Source organism: Dromiciops gliroides, chromosome 1, assembly GCF_019393635.1.
Source record: "Dromiciops gliroides isolate mDroGli1 chromosome 1, mDroGli1.pri, whole genome shotgun sequence".
NCBI classification, from domain to species: domain Eukaryota; kingdom Metazoa; phylum Chordata; class Mammalia; order Microbiotheria; family Microbiotheriidae; genus Dromiciops; species Dromiciops gliroides.
The window spans coordinates 749,558,457-749,582,146 of NC_057861.1; the positions used below are offsets into that span (position 1 = coordinate 749,558,457).

Genomic DNA, 23,690 nt, shown 5'->3' on the forward strand with positions numbered 1-23,690 from the left:
GTGATAAAAACCAAAATATATCAATATATATTTAAAAAAAAAATTTCAGTTCCAAATTCTCTCCCTCCAAGCCCTTCTCTCACCTACTGAGAGGTAAGAAATATAGAATCCTTTATACATGTGAAGTCATACAAAACTTATTTCCATAAGAGCCATTAAACATTTCCCTTAAGTTTGTCAGCTGCTTGATTTGACTAGATGGGGGCTAAGGTCTTCCCCATCTCTAAATCTATGATCCTCTGAGGTCTTGGATTGAGAGGCTACCTTTTCAGGAGCTCAGTGAGAGAGGTTCCCCCTCCCAATGGCTACCCTCAATTAGGGTCTCTGGGCCAATGGCCCATGCCCAGAAGAGTGGAAGAGGACTACTTCTGTCAGGAAGGTGGCCTTTGTAGGGTCCATCTCAAAGGGATGGCTCCACACCACAACACTCTGGGTCAAACCATCTGTCCCTCTTCACTGAGGTTCAATCGCTTGTATTATGAATGGGTCCCCAAGAGCACGAGGGCTTGTCTGTCGGCACCATGCACAGGGAGGAACGTGTAGGAAGAATTCCAAGCCAAGTCTTCTCTCCTGGTCAGATGAGCTGACCGAGCTCAGCGGACATCTATAAAGCACCTACTAGGGGCAAGGCCCTGGGACTATAAAGACAAATTGGAACTATTTTGCCTATGGGGAGTTATGCCGCACTGTGTGGGCCTGGGGTGAGGAGTCTACTCTCTAGCAATGCCTTGTTTGTCTGTCAATGTGGAGTGATCCTTAGAAGTCCTTGAGGAAGGTGGGTCTCACTGGACCTTGGGGTTACTGGATTTTCTTTTTTTTGGTGAGGCAATTGGGGTTAAGTGACTTGCCCAGGGTCACACAGCTAGAAAGTGTCAAGTGTTTGAGGCCGGATTTGAACTCAGGTCCTCCTGAATCCAGGGCCAGTGCTTTATCCACTGTGCCACCTAGCTGCCCCATGGATTTTCTAACAACCAAAGAATAACCAAAGCAAATAACAGAAGGGTTTGGTCACGTGGCAATAATTTAAAATGACTTTGAAACTTTTTGTTTATTTGATCTTTGAGGGAGATATTTTCTATCTTTTGTTTTTATTTTTATGCTTTGTCCATGGTCGGTAAAATAATCACACACACACACACACACACACACACACACACACACACACACACACACACACACCCAACGAAGGTAATCTGTTTCTTTTAAGTTGAGAAATGCTAATGTCTACTAATTGGCTTTGCAAGTGGCTCTAGCGGCAATTAAACAGGAGAAGCTGCCTTAGGGAAGGGGAAGCTTTTTGTTATCAGGAGCCCAGCCAGGCTGGGGCTTGGAGACCCAGCCCAGATGCAGTGAAAAAGGACCCGGCCCAGCTGGCTGGACAGGACATTGCTGGCGGAAGGATGGCTTGGGCGAGACAGCAGACAGTCCTTGGCTTGAAGGAGGAGGTCGGGGCTAGGAGGCAGACCACCCAGAGAGTGACTTGGTGATCCCTGCGATGGGACATTGGGTCCAGGAGAATTTCTGTAAATTGGAGGTTGCAGCGTCGTTGCCGAACGGAGTGACGCGTCCTACGTGGAGTGGCGCAGAGGACCCCCTTACGCTTCATCCCCACCTGGATCATCTTACAGAGTTCAGCTTTTCCTTCCAGTCCTTTGGATTCTTGCCAAGTCCGGTGCCTCTCACCAGGGGGACCAAGAGGTATGGGATTTCCCACTCCTGATTTTAGGGAGATGTTTTCGAATATGGCGATTATGCCATTGTTTGGTTAGGGCCCCAGAACAGACCCCTGCCCTCTCACACATCCTCCCCTCCCCCGGCTCCCAGCCTTCTTTCCTGACCAAGCAAGCAGAGCCAGGATTCACCGAGCCGGCCTCCTGAGGCCGGCAGGAGTTCTGAAGTGTGAAACCCGCAGGCACCGTGTTCTCCAGCGATCTCCATTTTCCTATCCAGTCTAGAGGTTTCCTTTGGCCAAGATTTTCCATCGTATGTCACCTCTCATTAGTTTTTATTCTTCTTCTGGAAGAGACTGACAAAAGCTTATTGTAGCTAACCGTTCAGGTTTCCCTTAAAGTATCCTGATAAATGTCATTGTAGGTGCCCATTTCAGTTCCACAAACATTTAATTCAGTTATTAATAATTAGGATTAAACACTTCCTTTGTGCCAGGCACTGTGCTAGGCACTGGGGATGAAGAGATGGAAATAAAAGGAAGCATGCCACGAGGATCTTCCATTCTCTTGGGAGCGGTGGTAATAGATACAATTCAAACACAGCTAAGTTTATATAAAATAATTGAGGAGGAGAGAGCACGAACAAGGGGGGTATCCGAATATAAGGATACCTTCTATGGGAGGTGGCATTTTTTTGTGTGTATTTTTTTTTTTTTACTTTGGTGGGGCAATGAGGGTTAAGTGACTTGTCCAGGGTCACACAGCTGGTAAGTGTCAAGTGTCTGAGGCTGGATTTGAACTCAGGTCCTCCTGAATCCAGGGCCGGTACTCTGTCCATTGCGCCACCTAGCTGCCCGGGAGGTGGCATTTTTTGCTGAGCTTTGATGAGAGAAAGGGATTCCAAGAGGCAGAGGAATCAGAAGAACATTTCAGGAAGAGGGGACACCTTTGCAAAGGTGCGGAGGTAGGAGATAGAATGATGTGCAGGCTGATTAGGGAAAATAATATGCAATCCGTCTAGACCTTGAAGGGCTTTACATACCAAGCCGGGGAGGTCAGAGAGGATGCAAACCTGAGTGATTGGTGTCCTCAGATGACGAGGGAAGTCAGGAGTGGGGTGGGGGTGGCGGGTTGGAGGGTAGTCATGATTTCCATTTGGAACATAGAATCAAAGAATCGTACATTTTAAAAATGTAATTTTATAAATGAGGAAACTGAGGTCCAGGGGAGGTTATAGGTGACTTGTCCAGGATCACACAGGTACTAATTGATAGCTGCAGGATTTGAACCCAGGTTCTTTCAGTGGGACAATAATCATTGATTAAGCACCTACTATGTGCTAGGCACTGGTTTACAAAGAGACACAAAACCAGTCCCTGCCTTCAAGGAGATTACTGTCTAATCCCCTCCCACCCCCTTCCCAAGCAAGCAAGCGCGTCCAAACAATATAGAGGCTGGATAAAGGGAGAGAGAATGTCCCAGAAAAGGCAACAGCGTCCAGGGGGAGGGGGGACTAATTTGCTGGCTAAGAAAATCTTTGATGCTGACCTGAGGAATGGCCTCCTGGGCACTGGCTGTGGGTAAGGGGCTTGGGGATAGCCACAGATTCAGAGAAGGACGGGAGGGGGCAGAGGCGTCATCTAAGATTTTCTTAGGGGCAGCTCCCTGGAGCGAGAGTCTTGGAGTGTGACTTCAGGGAGACCGGGGTTCAAATCCTGTCCCAGACACTTAAGAGGTGAATGACCCTGGGAAGTCCCGAAGCCTCCTCTCCGTGCCTGGTTTCTGCATCTGTCAAATGGGGGTATCAATAGCCCCCTGGGTGGTTGTGAGATCCAAAGAGAGTAGTTGTGAAGGGAGCTATCTAGTGAGCTTCGGCGTCAGGGAGTGGGAAGGGTTCCTAGAGACCCTGTTTTAGTCCCTCCCCTTCAGGTTACAGAGGAGGACCCTGCGTCCCGGAGGAGCCACGGACTGTATCCTGGCAGAGGCAGGACGTCCCCCAGGTCCCAGCCCAGCCCGCCTCCGACCAGGGAGGAGAGGAAAGAGGAAGAGGAAGGGGTCGTCCGCCGGCAGAAGAGAGCGGCGTCGGCACCCGGGAGAGGAAGGGAACGGAGGTGGGATTCGGGGGGGTGGGGGGGGCTGCGGGCGAGAGCCCAGAGAGAGAACCATCTGGCAGGGGTGGGGGGAGGTGTCGGGGTCGGGGGTCGAGGTCAAGGTCAAGGCCGGGCCACGAGCAAACTTTCCCCAGGCTTTCCCTCGGGCTCCGAGGTAGGGGAAAAGGGGGGGGGGGGCCCAAGGAGCACTCAGCCCCGCCTCCCCGCGGTCCCGCCCCTGAGCCTCGGGGTATGAGGAGCGGGAGGGGCGAGCCTGCCCCTCCCCCTAGGGCCCCGCCCCGGCCCCGCCCCTCCTGCTCCCAGCCTCCCGGCCCGAGTCCCGGCCCCGGGAGCCCCAGGCCCGCGAGGTAAGTGCTTGGGGGAGGGGCTCATCTTCGCCCTTGTCGTCCCCCCCTATCCTTGGATCTTTGCTTGAGGGGGGCGTCGGGGGGCAGGGGGCTTGTAGGGGCGCACAGTAAGGGGGACCCCCTCCCCCGTTTTGTGCGCGCGGGCCCCGCGGGAAGGCGGGCGGGGGGGGGAGCAAGGCACCCCTTTCCCATAGACCTCCTCACGTCCCAGGGGGAGGGGGGCGGCGGATAGCCGGGAAATCCGACCCCCCTTCTCGCCTCCCGCCTCCCCACCGTTGGCCGTGCTTCGCCCCGGGGCGGGGCGCCGAGCCCACCGGCTCCTGGAGCCTTGGTTAGTGTCCGACTAGTATCGAGATCCGCCTCTTAGAGCGCCGGGCTGGTGTGGGGGAAGATGGGGTGCCAGCCCCCTGTGCCCGCGCCCTCCTTTGCCGCGCAGACCCTCCCCCTTACCCCGGAGGTTGTCCCAGGGCCCGCCGGAGCAGCTCCGGGAGCTCCCCAAGTTGCCGTCAGCCTGGATCTGGAGCTGGACCCGGGGGCCAGCTGGCCAGTGGGAGCCCGGGAGGTGGGCCAGGGGAGCCAGGGTCTGCTTGCTCCGAGGTCACCCGGACTCCAAGTCCAGCCCCTTCCCGTGGCGCCGGGCTGCGCTGGCCACCTGTCAGCCGTGGGACGCTCCCTCCGACGCCCCGGGCTGTCCCGGGCCCCCGGGGGCTCGCGCTGCCCGGCTGGCCCTAGGACTTTGGCTTGGCCCCGTGCCTTCGGCGGCGCGGACGGCTCGGCTCGGCTGCTCCCATCGTTGGGAGCTTCCCGGGGAGAAGGTAAACTCTTCTCCTTGGGGCCAGGGGCTGTGCGCGCTGGGCTCGGTCCGCAGCTCGTACCCGGTGCCCCATGCCCGGTGCCCGGGGCTCGGCCCACGGCTGCTGGACCCTTGTCTCTCCCGCTGTCCTGGCCTTCTTCGCGTGTATCCAGGACGGACGTACCCCCAACGAGCGTGAGCTCTGGAGAACACGGATCGTTTTTGTCCTTTTGTGGCCCCGGACTTTGCAGACCCTGGCATACAGTCAGCATTTCATAAATGCGGCTTGACTCCCTAGCTACCTGCACACATTAGGCGCTTACTGGCTTAACTAAGGCTTGTGGACTGCATGGATGTTCGGTGAGGGGGTTGGGCCAGATAATCTCTCTCTAAACTTATCTTCCTTTGAATCCAATTCATAGAATCATAGATGGCGAGCTAACGTCTAGCTCTAGTCAGTCATCCGGCGCGGTAGTTAGGTGAAGGGGTGCATAGAGGACTAAGAGCTAGAAAAGGCAAGACCTAGGTTTGAATCCTGCCTTTCATAGCTGGCTGATCCTAACCACCTCTGCCTCAGTTTCCTCATCTGTAAAATGGGGGAGAATAACAGCACTTAACTCACAGGATTGTTGTGAGGATCTAATGCTTTACTGTAAACTGCTTTACCGACCTCAGATCGCTAGGGGAGTAGCAGCTCTTGAATTACTGTTGTCATTAGCCCCCTTGACCGGTGCGTGGAAGCCTGTGAAGCTTTTCTCCGAGTAATGTTTTTAACTTCATAAAATAAATACATTCGATGACAGACCCCCAATTATATTGAGAGTTATCTACCTATCGTCCATCCATCTGTGTGTGTATATATGTATATTTGTCTGTCAGTCTCTCTCTCTCTCTATGTGTGTGTATATATATCCCACCACCAAATTCAGAGACTCCCACTTAACCCCTGATTCTAGCCCAGCCTCATTATAGATGAGGAATTGGAGGCCCAGAGGGGTCTGATGACTTTCTCAAGGTTACCCAGGGAATAACTGGATTTGAACCCAGATTCTTTTTCCATCAGAAGAGTTCAGATTAAGAAAAAAAATTTTGCCCTTTAAATGGGTATATCTTAGCTAAATCCACCTCATTCTCTAGTGATGATAAACACACAAGTTATCATTGTACCACATAAATTTAGACCAGTTACAGAATGTCAGAGGTCCTGGTGTCCTGACCTCATTTTATAGTTCAAGAAACTGAGTTCCAGAGATGTCACCTAGCCTGAGGAACATCTCACAGCTAATTAGGGAACTAATTTATAGAGTATCTCTTCCAGGTACACCATTCTGAGATGTGGCCCAACTACAATTAAGTTTTATATTGATTTGTTTTCCAAAAGTAGTTGGAAGAGAGATGAATTTGTATTCCTGGTGCCTAGCACAGTGCCTGACAAATGATGAATTGTGTCCAACCCATCGGGAACCCATTTGGGGTTTTCTTGGCAGAGATACTGGAGTGGTTTGCCATTTCCTTCTCCAGATCATTTTACAGCTGAGGAAACTGAGGCAAACAGGATTAAGGGACTTGTCCAGGGTCACACAGCTAGTAAGTGTCTGAGGCTGGATTTGAATTCAGAAAGATAAGTTTTCTTGAATCTAAGACCCTGGTACTCTATCCGCTGTGCCATCTAGCTGCCCACAAAAGCCAACCATTTCTTAATTGTGAAGTGGTCCTTGTGTGGTAACTTTTTAACATCCAAACCCATCAGACAATTCTTTTACCTAATATCTTAGATGATGCATCATTTCAAAATTAAAGAGGGAATTGGCACTGGGTCAAATATGGAGAAGGTAATGTGCTTGAAGGTGGGGATGGTGGGTGCATCGAAAAGAATCCAACTTAGAAGTCATTTCATTTAACTTGTAAAATAATAGGACATGTTGAGATCACTCCCCTCGGGTTTTCCATTTTTGCAAAATAGATGTGAACACGAGCTCCAAAGCAGGTCGGGGTCTTGAACCCTCACTTCCTAAAACCAGAGAAAACGTTCCCTGGATATATTGTACTCAGGAAATGTGTGTGTGTGTAGATACACACATATACACACACATATGTAGATATATTGCAAGAAGACTGGCCAAAGTTATTTAACTTATACCTCGATAATGGGTCTTTTTAGAAAAGGGGGAAATGTGTGATTTATTCCACAGTAGTAAAAATCCCCCAAACCTTGTCTCTGGTGCATAGTTATACCTGCAAAACCTTTTACAAGACTGTGTACCAGAAACGGTGTCAGTACAAACGGTGTCTTTGTAGAGGTCTATCTAGAGTACGTTTTATCTTACTGGGGATCGGTCCTCATGAACTCAGAGTCCTCTGTCCCTCTGCACGAACGATAGCCCCTCCAGGATGCCTTTAGTGAAGATGAGGTTGCTAGAATACTCCCTCCCCCAACTAAATGGCGTGTTTTTTTATTTATTTGTTCATAGGAGGTGACTAGTTCAGGGAATCAGTGCAACGGGTTCTGGAAATTAGACAAGTTAGGTTCAAGTCCTTGTTCATGCTTATGATTTGAGCTAGGTCACTTAACTTTGCTGGGCCAAGCCCTCTGCTAAATGCTTTGGGATCTGGGGCCCTGCCCTCAAGGGGCTCTGATGGGGAGGCACCGTACAAACGTATGTACACAAAAGGTACAGACAAATGAAAGCCGATCTGAGAGGGAGGGCAGTGACGTTGGGGGTAATGTGAAAGGTCAGAGGGGGAAGCGGTGGTGGAGTTGGTGGTCACAGTCACTGGCATTTCTTTATGTGGCACCCTATGGTTTGCACGATCGAAGACCAGTGAGGAAGGTAGAGGTGTTGCCAGAGATGCGCCCTCTCAAAGAGACATGCATGAAGATGCTTGCATTTGGGCATCCAGCCTGATCCAAGAGAGCGTTTGGCACCATTGTTCTCCAAAGCACCTTTCAGGAGCTCCTGACTGGGCAGAACACCACTTGATCCCTGCCTGGGTGGGTATCTTGGAGAACTGGGAGAAGTAGAATTGCTCAGCTCCCTCCCATGACCCACCTGTGCTGTCTGGACCCAGGGGCACCTGCTGCTGCCTCCCAGGCTTACAGGAGCAGCTTGGTCTGAGCCGCTCTGGTGGCACAGATGTGATCCTCCAGGCTGCTTGGCCTCCCTTCCCTTGGCCAACCTGCTCTATAGGAGGAGAGGTCTGAATGAAGGGAGGATTGTTCACCCTGAAGTCCTGCCTCAATGGAGGCTCTGTGTTCTGGGGAGTGAGCTCGTTGGCGTTCTACACCCATTTCAGAGCTCGCTTGAAGGGGGGGTGGGGGCGCAGAATACAAACGTATATGAGGAGGAGGAAGACGATTTGTGGAGCCTAGGAAGAATTTGGCACTCTGCAGAAGGAGTCCCGGATGATTCCTTTAAATAATGATCACACCTGGGGCCCCTGGATTGGCTGACTGATGAAGAATTGATTTGCGTGTGAATTTTCTGGACCATCTTTCACATAAAGAGAGGAACACTTAAACAATTCTGAGAGGTAGTGAGAGGCCTGTGGGAAGAGCCAGGCCAGGTGGGGTAGGCTGGCTCCCTCTTTGCATTTTCTTGCTTCCTCATCTTTGCTTATGCAGTGCCTCTTGCCTGCAGTGCCCCTCCCTCTCCACCTGTGAATCTTATCTCTCTAGGCCCTGCTCAGATCTGAAGCCTTCCTCGAAATGCCTGAGGCCACTTTGTGCTCCTTAAAGCACTGGCTCCCCAGTATGTATAATAAAGATAGATTATTATTCATTACATAATTATATTAAATTAATGTATTATTATTAGTACTGCTACTATTACCACCACTGCTACTGTTATTATAACAACCATCACCACTACCGGCAGCTAGGTGACATAGTGGATAGAGCACTGGGCCTGGAATCAGGAAGACACAAGTTCAGATCCAACCTCAGACAAGAGCTGGGTGACCCCGAGAAAATCCCCTTACCTCTGTTTGCCTCAGTTTCTTCCTCTGTACAATAATCATAGCATCTATCGGGCAAGTTTGTGAGGATCAAAGGGGATGAAAGGTGTAAAGTGCTATTATGTAATGCAGAGATGGACATCAGTAGAGAGAGCTTCCCTAAGGTTTGAGGCTGGAGACCAGGTGGGAAGGTCAGTCCAGATGGGATGCGATGAGAGCCTGGATGGGGCAGTGTCTGTGGCGGTGGACATGATAGATCCTTCATCCAATGAGAATTTCTTGGATTTTAAGCTTGTGGGTTAAAGACCTCTTTGCATGTGAGGAGGTGCCTGAGATTTTGAGACTCAAAACTCATTATTCATAAGAGTTCGGCCAGGGCAGCGAGGTGGCGCAGTGGATGGAGCACCGGCCCTGGATTCAGGAGGACCTGAGTTCAAATCCGGCCTCAGACACTTAACACTTACTAGCTGTGTGACCCTGGGCAAGTCCCTTAACCCCAATTGCTTCACAAAAACAAACAAACAAACATAAGAGTCCGGCCATGGTCCCTGGATAATTTCAGAACAATGGGTTATCATATAAAAGCTCCCCTGCCGTTTCTCCCTCTCCCCCACTAACAAGACTAGAAAGTCACAGACCTGGACACTTCATTGAAGTTTTTTGTTTTGCTTTAAAGAAAATGAGAGGCTAAGAAGGAAAGCCTTTCCAACAAGTGTCCACAATGCAGAGGAGGGTGCAGGGGCCCCCTCCTCTCCCCAGCCTTTCCCAGCAGCCTCACTGAATAGAAGAATCCTTGACCCAGTTTCCCATCTGCATCTGAGATTCGGTGCCCCCAGGTGCCAACTAGTCATGAGCCAGTTATTATTCACTGAGGCTCAAGCAGCCCAGGGGGTGCCCATCAGCAGCCCCTTGTGACCTTTTCTCTCTGCCAGGAGAAAGGAGGTGTGTGTTGTTGCCTGTTCCCTGGACCAAGATGGGTTATGACCGCTGAGTTTGGGCTTCCTTCAGGGTGAAATGAGTGGCAGGGGCATTGAAGCTGGAGGCAGAGGGCCTGGGTTCAGGATCTCCCTTAGTCCTCCCTGCTATATGATCTGGGCTACTGACACTGCATGGGCCTGCCCTGTCAAATGAGAGGGGTGTGGGCCCTTCCCATCGCCAGCCCCACGACCTTTGCTCTTGTAGGATACTCCTTCCTTATTTGTCTTCAATATAAACAAAGGTGACTCTGAGGCCATCCAGCTGATTTCTGTTCTGCAAACCTCCCAGAACCCCCACCTCTGCCTAAAGCAGCATCCCACATGACCCAGGCAAGGAGGCAGACAGACTTCTCTCTGGGGCTGTGACCATGACTGTGACTCGCATGTGTGTGTGTCTATATATGTGTGACTGTGTGGATACATGTATATGTGTGAGTATGTATGGATATATGTACACATGTGTGATATGTGTCTCTGTGTGTATATACGTGTGCATGTATGTGTGGCTGCATGTATGAACACATGTGTATGTGTGAGTGTGTATGTATATGTGTACATGTGTGAGATATGTGTCTCTCTGTGGATATATGCATGTATGTGTGGATATGTGTGTCTGCATATATGTGCGACTGTGTGTACGGATACATGTATATGTGTGAGTGTGTGGATATATGTACACGTGTGTGACATGTGTCTCTGTGTGGATATACGCGTGCATGTATGTGTGTGAGTGTGTATGGATATGTGTGCGTGTGTGATCTGTGTCTCTCTGTGTGGATATATGCATGTATGTGTGGATATGCGTGTGTCTGCATATATGTGCGACTGTGTGTACAAATACATGTATATGTGTGAGTGTGTATGGATATATGTACACATGTGTGACAGGTGTCTCTGGATATACGTGTGTGTCTGCATATATGTGTGGCTGTGTGTATGAATACATGTATATGTGTGAGTATGCATGGCTATATGTACATATGTGTCTGTGTGGATATATGCATGTATGTGTGGATATGCACGTGGGGGGGTAGATTATAAGTTCCTTGAGGGCAGGGTCTGTTTCAATTGGACTTTTTAGCACACCCCACCCCCACCCCCGCCAGCATCTAGTACAATAATGAAGCCTTGTTGAATTGAACTAAAACCAGTTCTCAGAGAAGAGTCAATCCCATGGATGTTCTGAGTGTGAGCAGCCTTGGAATACCCGTGGAGCTTCCCAGGACTGACGCCCACTTGAGGGGCAACATTGTTTAGATGCAGAAGTTCTGTGTTTATTTAAAAAAATGACAAGTGATTTTTTTGTAGCTAGTATTTATATAGTACTTTCAAGGTTTGTGAGGCACTATGAATATTATCTCACTGGATCTTCACAACAGCTCTGGTATATGTGTATGTATGATTATTTCCCCCATTTTACAGATGAGAAAACTGAGGCAAGCAGGGTGAAGTGACTTGCCCAGGGTCACCCAGCTGGTAAATGGCTGAGACTGGATTTGAACTTGCATATTCCTGACCCCAGGCCCAGGGTCCTACCTAAAGCACCACCTGGCTATTAGACTTGTGTGTGGTGGTGGGAGGTTAAAATACTGCTGTTATTTCTCTAAATGTTTCCTCTGCTCACCGACTGCTCCCATCCCAACAAAAATGTCTTTTGCAGACGGAGTCACTGTGGCCTGGGGTGTAGATTCCTCCCGTCACACCTCACTGACCTTGAACAAATACTTGAACTTTTCCCTGTATTTCACCTTTGTAAGAGTGAGCAGCCCTTGGGGGATGGGTATGGCCACCCCTCCCCTCTCCAGGGATCCTGTTAAATACCTTTCCATCCCTTCCACAGAGGAGCACCAGGAGAGGGAGTGTGGGCTGGTGGTTAGTGAGCCAGGCGACCCTGGGCTCTGACAGGCACCGCTCCCTTCTCCCTGCTGCTGGTCCCCTCGTTCCTTGTTCTATGCAGCTTCCCATGAAACTCCTCAAGCTTCAGACCTCACTAAGACTTTTGGGACAGCCTGCCTTTAACATCCGGGTGAGTGTCTGTTTATCAACTTTGCCCTCTGGCTGTGCATGTCCGGTGAGTCAGGACCAGTCCCTACTTTCTCCACTGTCTAGCCCGGGGCGGTACACAGCAGGTGCTTAATAAAGACTTGTCCATGGGTCAGTGGAGGAAGGAAGACAACCAGCATTTACCAAGCCTCGGCTGTATGCTGGGCACTGCGCTGAACAATTCGCAGATAGCCCCACGGCGGCTGCGAAGGGGCCTCTTTTACCCCTGAGGAAAGTGAATTCACCCCTCTGCGTCCTAGAGCCACTTCACTTTCCTAACCCTTCCTAGTGTGACATATGTTGTTTAAAAATCCAAAATTGGAAGGAAAGGTGAAATCTCCATTAGAGTATATTAAAAATAAATACCGTCTTTTTTCCTCATCCAGGTAGGTGGTACAGTGGATAGAGCGCCAGGCCTGGAGTCAGCAAGACCTGAGTTCAAATCTGTCTTGGGTGACCCTGAGCAAGTCACTCTACAAGCCGCCTGCCTCAGTTTCCCTATCTGTAAAATGGGGATAATAATAGCACTGACCTCCCAGGGTTGTTGTATGGATCACATAAGATAAGAATTGCAAAGTGTTCAGCACAGTGCCTGGCATGCAGTAGGCACTACATAAATGTTAGCTATCAGCTGGTATGATTATCCTTTAGGGATGCCCTAAAATCTAACTCTGTGGACCCAGGTTAAGAACCCCTGTCGTAAGACTGATGTGCAGAAGGGGGTGCTGAGCACAGAGGGGTTCCCTTAACCAGTGAAGTCATGGTTTGTGGGCCTCCCCTCTCCCTTGCTTCCTCAAACAAAACAAAGGAAGCCATAAAATTTCAGCTACAGTCAGTGGAGAGACCTGGATTCGAATTCCGCTTCAATTCCCTGGTGCTCAGTTTTCTTGTCTCTAAAATGAGGGCCCACATGACAGTATGTAAGGCCCCTGGGAGCTCCAGAGCCAGGGTCTTGTGGCCCTCCAGCCCTAAGTTCTGCTCTCCTGGTGAGGATGGGAGAAGAGTTTGGGAGGCAAAGAGACAGGTGATGTGGGCATCTTATCACCATTGTTGGTTATTCTGAGGGCTCTTGGTGGTTTCGTTCTTCTTTTTTTGTGTGTGTGTGGGGCAGGACAATGAGGGTTAAGTGACTTGCCCAGGGTCACACAGTAAGTTTCAAGTGTCTGAGCCTGGATTTGAACTCAGGTCCTCCTGAATCCAGAGCTGGTGCTTTATCTACTGCACCACCTAGCTGTCCCCCTGGTGGTTTCTTAATGTGGTTTTTGTTTTCCTTCTTTCACTGGGATTTTTTTGTTATGGGGAAAGTTAGGGAAAGACCACAGTGGGAGAATCCCAAAATAAGGAAGTGGGTCTTTGGAGGCAGGGGCCTGCCGGGTTTGACCCCACATTACCTTCCAGGAGAGGGAAGGAGTGGTCTTTACTGGGGGTGTCCCCCCCATTCCTGACACTAGGCCCTCACACCAGCCCCCATTATCACTTCTTGGTAATCATTCCTGTTGGGAAGAGCCTGCCTGATCAGCATTGAATTGTCCCTGCTGGCTGAGTATGCCAGGAATGTCCTCAGCCTTTTGACTGGGACCAAGTGCATTCAGAGGCAGCATAGGGGATATAGAACAAGCCCAAGGTCAAGAGGACTGGGGTTCAAGGCCCCATCTCTGATGTACCCTAGCTGGGTGATCGGGATGGTCCCGTAGCCTCTCAGTGCCCTGGTCATCTTTAAGACTGTACGTTTTTAGCATCGGTGCCCAGCTGCATGAGTAGAGAATGGTCTTCGATAGAGCCTCCTCTCCCAGGTGAAAGGCAATCAATTAAGAGGCAGGACAAGGGGCAGTATATACTGGATAGGGCTTGGGGTCCAGGTCCTGCCCAGGTCACATATTAGCCATGCTATTTAACACTGGCAAGTCATTAAACCCTTTTCAGCCTCAGTTTCCCCATCGGCAAAAAGTGGATAACGGTATCATTAGCACCAATAGGTGGTGGTTCATTTTGCCAGGTTATTGTGAGGCTGAAATGAGGCAGCGTGTCTAAAATGTGTAAGTTTGGAGTGCTTTGTGTCAATTACTATTATTATTATTGTTATCGTTATCCATACCTCTGGAAGTCTAGAGCTCAGTTATTTTCTGGAAAACCCTAATCCACTAACCCTGGTGTTTGATCATTTGTACAACAGGGGGGCAGCTAGGTGGCACAGTGGATAAAGCACCGGCCCTGGATTCAGGAGGACCTGAGTTCAAATCCAGCCTCAGACACTTGACACTTACTAGTTGTGTGACCCTGGGCAAGTCACTTAACCCCCACTGCCTTGCAAAAAAAAAAAAATTGTACAACAGCTAGTTAGCTATACATGGGGCCCTTCTGGAGAGGAGAGGAAGGTGACTTACCATCTTAATGAGGATTATGTAATCAGCTACCCATTATACGGTGTTCTACAATCACCAGACCCCCGGCATAATTTCTCTGTTTCTGTTGAGTGCCCCATCCTCCTCTGTTACCCAGGCTGGACACCTTTGGACATTTCCCTTTCTCTCACTTCCTTGACCTCCAATCTGTTATCACCTCTACAAAATCAGTCCCATTTACTACCTTCTCTCCATTTGCATTCCTCTACCTCCTTGTTTGGGCCTTTATTGGTGGTGGTAATAGTAGTAACAGTAATGGTGGTAGTGGTAGTAGTAGTAGTGGTGGTGATGGTGGTGGTGGTGGTAGTGGTAATAGTGGCATTCCGCTCCCCACTTCTCCCATCCCTATCCCAGCTTTTCAGAATGAAACAGGATCTTTTCTTTTGCAGAGATGTCCCTTCTGGAATGGATCTGCTGAGTATTTCTGAGATTTCATGAGGAGTCAGATTTACTTTTTGCTTGATAGTATATGTATGAGATAATCAGGACAGTTTTAAAAACTGCATTATGGAAAGAAAGGTTTTAATATGTTACTGATTTTGTTGCCATTTTCCAGTCAGACAGTGACACACGCAGTAGGCATTGAATAAATGATTGCTGATTTGGAGATTTACTATCCATGCAGAAAGTCGTTCGCTACCTTTTTGAGAAAGAGGACTTCTTCTCCAGCGACAGAATGTCATGCACAGCTAGGTGGTGTAAGGAAGAGAAGTTGGCCTTGGAGGCAGGAGGACCTGAGTTCAAATCCTGTCACAGACATTACTACTACCTGTGTGATTCTGGGAAAATCATTTGATCTCTCTGGGCCTCAGTTTCTTCATCTGCAAAATTAGGTAGTAGGCCTGAATGTCTGCAGAGACCATTCTCTTTTCTTTTCTTTTTTTTTTGGGGGGCAGGGCAATGAGGGTTAAGTGACTTACCCAGAGTCACACAGCTAGTAAATGTCAAATGTCTGAGGCTGGATTTGAACTCAGGTCGAGACCATTCTCTTGGTGCCTATTTTGTTGGTGCTAGACCAAGACAAAAATGACAGTGCTTGGTACCTATCTATCTATCTGTCTGTGTCTGTCTGTCTGTCTATCTATCCATCTATCCATTTATCTATATAGATATAGATATTCAGTGTTTGTGTATATATAGACACATATATACAGACAAATGTATGTATGTATATATGTAAATATATATAAAACCACACATACATTTTTCAGAACTTTTCTTTAAATACAAAGAGTTCTTGTTCTCTCTGGATTTCCGCCTCTTTGCTTTTCACTTACAGCTAACTTGGTGTGATTGTTGACTGTATCCTCAAGAAGCCTGGGGATGGGTGTCCTGTGAGGAGCCCTTGTATCTATTGAGTTTGAGCGGCTGTTTGCAGCTGTTCAGAGAAAAGAGACAACAACGGGGTGATTGATGATGCGCTGGCTTCGGTTGTGATGTCATCAGACATTTGGGGCCCAGGCAAACATTTCCGAAGGGGCTCTCTCATCTTTTTTTTGGGGGGGTGGGGAAGTGAGGCAACTGATGTTAAGTAACTTGCCCAGGATCACACAGCTAGTAAGTGTCAAGTATCTGAGGCAGATTTGAACTCAGGTCCTCCTGACTCCAGGGCCGGTGCTTTATCCACTGTATCACCTAGCTGCCCCCTTGATAATAACATTTTGATGTAATCAGTTTCCTCTGCACTCCTGCATATTATCATTTATGCATTTAAACACATTATTCTGAAATGGCTCATAGGCATCTCCAGACACAGAAGAGGTTAAAAGCCTCTGACTTCATGGGTTTAATGGAAAGGGTATATTATACATCCGTATTTTATGGGGTCTTAAGGAATCCCAGATATCACTCTGCCCATACTTCTTAATGGCTTGCTCCATCCATGGAGTGGGTGGGGGGCTTCTCGCTGCCACAGTCCATGGCTGGTGAATTCTTAGTTGGTTTTTTACTGGGGCTCTTTTCTTTTTTAGCCCTACTTACTGAAGGGAGAGCTTTCTCCTTGTGCACATACAAGTTCATGCTGCTCAAGGGGACATTTTTTCAGACTAGAAAACGACAAGCCCCCAACATAGACCCATCACCGGGACTCCATAATCCTGAGAGAAATCCTTCCCAGGCTTTCATTGAGTCTGGCTTCTTTCAGGAAGGGAAGAACAGTTCAAGACTCCATGGGAATTTTTTAGTTATAGCTTCAGCCTGGTGCCCAAAGTGGGAATAAACCAGCAGATCCCTCTAAAGATGATGCCGTGTGATTTTTCTGGTCTTTCGGCAAATGACCAAAGTTGGTGTGCAGGTAGCTTACTGTCCTCTGTGAACCTTAAGCTCTGATTCTGAGCCCAGCCAGGCTTCCTGAGAGACCAACCCACTGGACAGCTGGGGCCCACTCAGGGCAGGGCTGGGGCTGGAGATGGTTTGTCTCAGGCTCCAGGTCACCCGATGAGTCACAGCCCTGACCCCCAGGAGAACACAGGAACAAATGAAGGGTGGGCCTGGAGAGGGAATCGAGATACTGGGAGCCTGTTGAGTGCAGAGGAAACTGGGGAGGAAGGGGCAGAAAGGGAGAAGACCTTAGGCCAGGAAGTTTTCCGTTAAAAAAACAAGGAACATTTTTATTGTCGTCTTTGGTTTTGACCTCATCTAGATTTCTCTTTGTGTCTCCCATCCCCTTCTCAGAGACCTCTCTTATAACAAAGCATTTTAAAAAAGAAAAAAAGGAAGAAGAAAAAAAAAATAAAACTTATAAACATTTTGAAAAAAGCCAGGAAGTTTTATGTTCTTGTCATTCAGTCATATTCAATCACCTCTGACTCTTTGTGACTGACCCCCTTTGGGGTTTTCTTGGCAGAGACACCAAAGCGATTTGCCATTTCCTTCTCTGGCTCATTTTACAGATGAGGAAACTGAGGGTGAAGTGACTTGGCCAGGGTCACACAGCTAGCGAGTGTCTGAGGCCAGATTTGAACACATAAACGTGAGTCTTCCTGACTCCAGGCCCAGTGCTCTAGCCAATGTGCCACCTAGCCACCCTCTAAGAACCTTGTGACTTGAATACAGGAAGCACTGATTGAGAGCCTACTATGCGCAAAGCACTCCTTGGAGGTGCCCTGCTCTCTAGGAATCTATATCTAGTAGGGAGACAGAGACAAAAGCAGGCTGTCCCAAAGGTCTTAGCTGAAGCTGCTCCAGGCTTTTAGGGACACCCTGTATGTGCTCAAACACCCATGACTAGAGTGGGCAAGGCCAGCCCCCAACTGTAATATGTAGCACTCTGACCAGCTCATTCCTGGGCTCTCAGCACATCAGTGGTTCACATTCCTTGCTGACTGAAGCAGGGAATCTGTCACTCAAAACCCTATAACCCGACTCCTGCTTTGTCCCCTACTCTCTTTCAAGTGTTTCATGCTGCAAACAAATGACTTCCATTTTCTCATCCATCCCTGATGCTCATTGCCCGTATGCCTTTGGACAAGCCACTTCCCAGCCTCAGTTTCTTCACTTGTAAAATCAAGAGGTTGGACTTGGGTCCATTCCCTCTCTACGTCCGAGGTGCCTCTTTTTTACAGCTGAGCAATGGGAGGCGTATTGTTTCATTTCAGGGGACCGAAGTGCTTTGTGGGGAGACATTTCTGCCCTCAGATTAGTGTGGAATAAACACTGACACATTCTACTCTGGGGCCGGCCTCCACCCTTCTGTGGTGACAGTCTCTTGGACCTAGCACAGTACAGTGGAGATTACAGTTTAATTTATGATTTGTTGTGTGCTAGGCGAGGTTTTCAAAGATCTGGGCTCCTCCCGCTCTTTTTGGTGTCTAGTCTACTCAGATGAGCCAGTCAGAGCTGAGTGGTCATTTCTTTTTCTTTTTTTGCAGGGCAGTGAGGGTTAAGTGACTTGCCCAGGGTCACACAGCTAGTGTGTCAAGTGTCTGAGGCCAGATTTGAACTCAGGTACTCCTGAATCTAGGGCTGGTGCTCTATCCCCTGCACCATCTAGTGCTCCTGAGTAGTCATTTCAAAGGTGGTTGGGGGACCTTGAGTTACAGTTCAATGGAAGAAGCCCCGACTTCCCCCAAGGGCATCCTGGCAGTCTCCCCAATTTTGTTTAACAACCAATTTCTTTTCCCCAAAGGAGTTGTGACTTCAACTGGCTAGTCTCATTTGATGTTGTTTCTTTGAGGGGACATCCTCACCCCGTCCCAGAAGTCTGGGGTGCCTATTACATTCAAATAAACAGACATTTTAAAAGTGCTTCCTATGTGCGGGGCATTGTGGGAAGGTGGGGGGAGGGGGATGAAATAAGCCCCACCTTCAGGGAGCACATACCTAGATGTGGCCTCAAAGAAAGAGGCTAGACTTGGAATCAGAGGACATGGGTTGGAGCTCTGGCTAGCCAGGTAGATCAGTAGCTTGGAGTTCAAATCTGGTGTCAGACACGGTCTAGCGGTGTGACCCTGGATAAGTCACTTTACCTCTGTTTGCCTCAGTTTCCTCACCTGTAAAATGTCCACTTGAAGATTTCTGCTCCCACAATCCTGTTCATCTCTGAGTCCCTGAGATGAATGCTCATGAAATGATGGCTCAGTCTGCCAGCTGAATGTCCTGGGATGGTTAAACTGAGCCTTCCCTGTGTGAAGCCTCCTCTGACCTTGGCCTTTGGTGATGGAGTAAAACCCAGCCTGCTTCCTGAAGGCGGCAGCACCCTAACCATTGTCTCACCCTGCCTCTGCAAGTCTGTGTCCGGCCTGCTCTTAGCCCGGCAGCTTGTAGAGAAGTGGGTACATTTGTTTCACATTCGCTCCTCATTTAGAAAGTTCAGTCCTGGAACCAGGACTTTTTTGAGGAACTGCCGATAAGAACAAACAGGCTTGAAATAACACCCCACAAACATGTTGCTATTAGTAGTCTGACCTTGCCTTGAGCCGCCTGCTGGCCCTCCTGGCCTTTTCTCAAGCTTTTTAAAAATTACAAACTCAGTCCACAGCCAAACATCCAAAGAAGAACAAGAAAGAGAATTGTTTGTGAAAACGAATGTCGGTCATGTTTGTTTGAAAAAGGCAAGTGAGAGGGGGAAAGGAAAGATACCACATTTAATCATAACAAAACCATCCAGGTTTTTGGTGTCCCCCCGAGATTCTTTTTGTTCCATGATTCTCCTTTCCAAAATGTGTTTTATTTTTCAGTCATCATCCAGTGAGCATTTATTAAGGACCTAATGTTCCCCCCCCCTCCCCGCCCCCCCTCAGGCACTGGGGATAAGTAGAAAGGAAAAAAAAAATCCAGTTCTTGTCTTTAGGGAACTCATCCTAATGGGGTAGATAACATGCAAATCAGTAGGTACATGTAAGTTATATAGTTCAGTCGGGGGTGGTGGGGGACACGGGTCGGTGGCAAAGTGAATAGAGTACTGGCCCTGGAGTCAGGAGGACCTGAGTTCAAATGTGGCCTCAGACACTTGACACTAGCTATGTGACCCTTGGGAAGTCACTTAACCATAATTGCCTCACCAAAATATATTCATATATTAAATGCTTACTGAGAGCCAGGCACTGAGGTTCAAAAGGAGAGAAGGCACTAGCAGCTGGGGGAGATGGAGAAAGGCCACCTGCAGAATGTGTGTGGAAGTGAATGAGGGCTTCTGAAAGGTGGGGGTGAGGAGAGATGGCATTCCAGGTGGGGGATGGGCCCGTACAACGGGGGAGATGGGAGTGTTGTGTGTGAGAAAGGCAAATAGGTCAGAGTGGCTGGGTCATCAAGCATCTGCAGTTCTTGTGTCATTTTACATCTGGATGAGATGGTGAGAAAAGGAATCTCTTGATGTCCCTTGCATTCAAGTTTGGATGGTCTGGTCGTGGGACTCAATGATTGGATGTGCAAAATCTGCGGGTTAAAGAATTGATTTTAGACATTGAGGATCGAAGCTGAAAGGGAGGAAGATGAGGAAATGAAGTCAGGCAGAAGCGGAAAGACTTGCCCAGGCTGGGTCACACAGCTAGGAATCGTCTGAGGTCCTCCTCACTGCCAGTCTAGAGCTCTAGTAACCACACTAAGCTGCCCATCCGGCTTCAACTCTTCACATGATGAATTTGCTAAACATTTATTAGGCACCCACTATGTACAAGGCACTAGGGATAGATACCAAGGCAAAACCAGGATCCTTGTCCTCCAGGAGTTCCTGTGTTGGGAGGACTCTGATGTGCTCAGATAAGTGGGAAGCACACCTGCTCCGATGGGGGTAAATGGTGGAAGAGGACCCTCCCTGAGGGCAGGCACTTTGTGTTTTTGTCTTTAGCCTCCCAGGCCCTTGGGATCAGAGAGGGCCAGAAAGGAAAGATGGCTCTCAGGATGAACCAGGATGGAAGGTGGGAATTCTAAGAGGCAGAAGGAGGATGGAGGAAGTGGGAATGCCCAAAGATGGTGTTGGGGGAATAGCTGGTCAGTAATCCAGCGTGGCTGGAATGTGGAAAGCAGGAGCAGGAAGCCTGGGAAACCAGGGGTCTGTGTTTTCCCTGAGAGATAATCGGGGGCCACCAAAGGAGCAGAGGAGAAGGAAAGGGGTGCCTCCTCCCCCCTCCATAAGCTCTTGAAAGACAGGGTCTGCCTTCATTAGTCTTTGAGCCCCAATGTCTAATACAGTGTAAGCACTTGGTAAATGCTTGTTTCCTCCAACCTCCCTCCCTCCTTCCATCTCTCCCTCTTTTCCTTCCTCCTTTCCATGCATCCTTCCTTCCTTCCTTCCTCCCCCTTCCATTTGTACTTCCTAGCACACAGTAGGTGATTTAGAAATGCTGTTTTCAGTGCTTTGGCATTCAGGCCTGTGCCTTAGGGGGATTATTTTGGCACCAGTGTGGAGATTAGATTGGAGAGGCTGGCTCAGTCAGTCAAAAACCATTTATTAAGTGCCTACTGTGTGCCAGGCTCTGGGCTCAGCACTGCAGATACAAAGAATGGGGAGGGGTTCTTGACCCTCAAGGAAAGCACGGTGGAGGCAGGGAGGCCAAAGAAGAGTCTCTTATAGTATTGGTGAGTGAGTGACCTTGTGAGGAGACATGTTTGCAAGACAACAAGCATTTATTAAGCACCTGCTGTGTGCTGTGCACCATTGCGCTTCAGCCCTGGGAATACCAACGTGGGTGAAAAGCTCTCCAGGAGCATGCATTCTAATGGGGGAAGGCACCTACAGCAGGAGCTGAAGGGGAGGGCGGAAGTGCCAGAGCCTGGAATTCAGATCGATGACTCTTGGAAGCTAAATCTATGTGGGGGAGGGAAGATGGTGCTGACCTGGAGCCTGGAAGGACGGTGGCCTCCTGGGCAGGGGGTGGGAGCAGGCTTAGGGGACCTGGCGAGTTGGACGCCCACAGGCTCTTCGTGGGAGATGTCCAGAAGGCCTCGGGGCCTCTAAATTGGGGAGTTGAGCCCAAAGCAGTGAGTGAGACGAGTAAAGGCCCAGGATAAACGGGCCTGGGATCAGCGCGGGCAAAGCAGAGGGGACTGGGATGGTCGGCTCAGTGGGAGCGGCGCCCCTGGGAGCCGGACCTTACCAGGCCAGGGAGAGAGGGAATCCAGCTGGTGTGGGAGGAGGAGGTGAGGTCCCGCAGGGTCAGACCACGGATAGAGGCCAAGGCCCGAGAAGATCCCTTGGATTTAAGAGTTGGGAGCTCGTTGGTAACCTTGGACGGGGCCCATTACAGGTAGGCCCGGCTCCTCCTCCCTGCGCCCCGGGTGCTGCAAGCAGGGACCTGCATCTTGTCCCTCCGCTGCGCAGGGAGCAGAAGGCCGTGCTCAGCAGGTTGGCAGCGTTACCTAACTGCCACTTGAAGGCGTGATGAGCGTGTTGGTGCCTTCTGCCTGCCTGTCCCCGGGGCCGCTCTGGCTGCTGAGCTGGCACGTCTCGTGCCCGGGCCGCCTGCTGTTCTCTCTGCTGGGGGTGTGGCTCCGGCAGGTGCTAATTAAGCAGTGGCTGTTATTAGTCTTCTCCTGTGTTGTGGCCACAGCCAGCATCGAGGGTGAATGTTTCCTGGATTTGCCTGGACAGAGCCCACTGTGCCCACTCACTGTGGGCAGGCTGGGAAAAACCAGCTAAAGGATGATCTCTCCATGGCTCCAGGCAGGTCCTGAGAGACCTGGACCTGCGGATCTCCGTGGCTTAGAAGCTCCGGCGTGGGTTCAGCCCAAGGAGGACACTAGGGCTCCTGGGGCGGAATTGGGTTGTATGGGCCGCCCAGCCCAAGTGTCTGAAAGATGAGCTGCTCTTCAAAACCGAGTGGGCAGCTCTTGGCATTGCAGAGCACGGGATGCTCTTGGGGGCAGATCGGCATTTTCCTTGGCACCTCTGGAAGGGCCTGCTCCTGGGTCTGCCTGTAAAAACCTGTGCTTTGTATCTCCATGTATAACACAGGGAGAGAACAGCTCAGTGTGAGCCATCTGACTTCTAGACAGTCTGTGCAAGTGGCAGCTGGATGGCTCTCTCCACCCGTGCCCATTTCCCCATTACTGGAGTCCCAGGGAGGAGCGGCCACTGTCAGAGGCCACAGTATGCCAGTGCACTCGGTGACTAGAAAGAATGATGGTGGTGATGGTAATAATTTTAGCTAGTGCCCACAGAGCACCCTAAAGCTTATAGAGATGATCTCATTTGATCCTTGCAGCAGCCCTGCGACATAGTTATTCCCATTTCACAGATGAGGAAACAGGCAGGATTGGAAATCAAGGCTTCCTGTCCAGCACCCTCCCCAGACCAAACTCAATCTAACCAGTATCCATTAGCACTGGGGTGGGGAGGGGAGACCAAAATGAGAAACGATTCCTGCCCTCCAGGATGGTTGGGGACGTGTCTCTGGAGCTTCCTTAGCTAGTCTCCTGCCCAGAGCCCACCTGACCAAGCTCATTTTAAAAAATGTAATAAACATTTTTATTTACAGTTTGGGGTTCCAATTTTTATTCCTCTCTCCTTCCCTCCCCCCTTCCCTGAGGTGGTAAGCAATCAGATATGGGCTATACATGTATGATTATGCAAAACAGGACCATATTAGTCATTTTGTATAAGAAAACTTAAATAAAAGAAAAAATAGAAAGTGAAAAATAGCATGCTTTAGCCTGTTCCATCAATATCAATTCTTTGGAGGTGGATAGAATGCTTTGTTTTGTTTTGTGATAGTAAGTTTGATAGTAGCCCTTTGGGATTCTCTTTGGATCCAAGTTAATGTTTTTAATGGTACCTTTTAAATTATTTTATTTTATTTTTTTAATTTATGGAATAATGGTTTCCACCAAGGGTTTGTTAGCTCAGGGGGATGGAGGGGATCCCGCAGCATCCATATGCTATCAGTAGGGCAAGAGTAGACAGCAGGTAAGGCAAGGGATTTAAAATTGATCCAGAAGTTAACCTTGTCAGGGCCG

General features: G+C 49.4%; 1 protein-coding gene across 1 annotated transcript in view; it reads left to right on the top strand.

The window, feature by feature from the left end:
* Positions 1–4,079: 4,079 nt before the first annotated feature.
* The window catches only part of ARHGEF3 (Rho guanine nucleotide exchange factor 3), a 305,070-nt gene continuing 285,459 nt past the window's right edge, over positions 4,080–23,690 (top strand). Inside the window, exon 1 of the mRNA XM_043975605.1 lies at positions 4,080–4,128. The gene's annotated coding sequence lies outside the window, so the exon portion shown is untranslated. The remainder of the gene's footprint in view (positions 4,129–23,690) is intronic.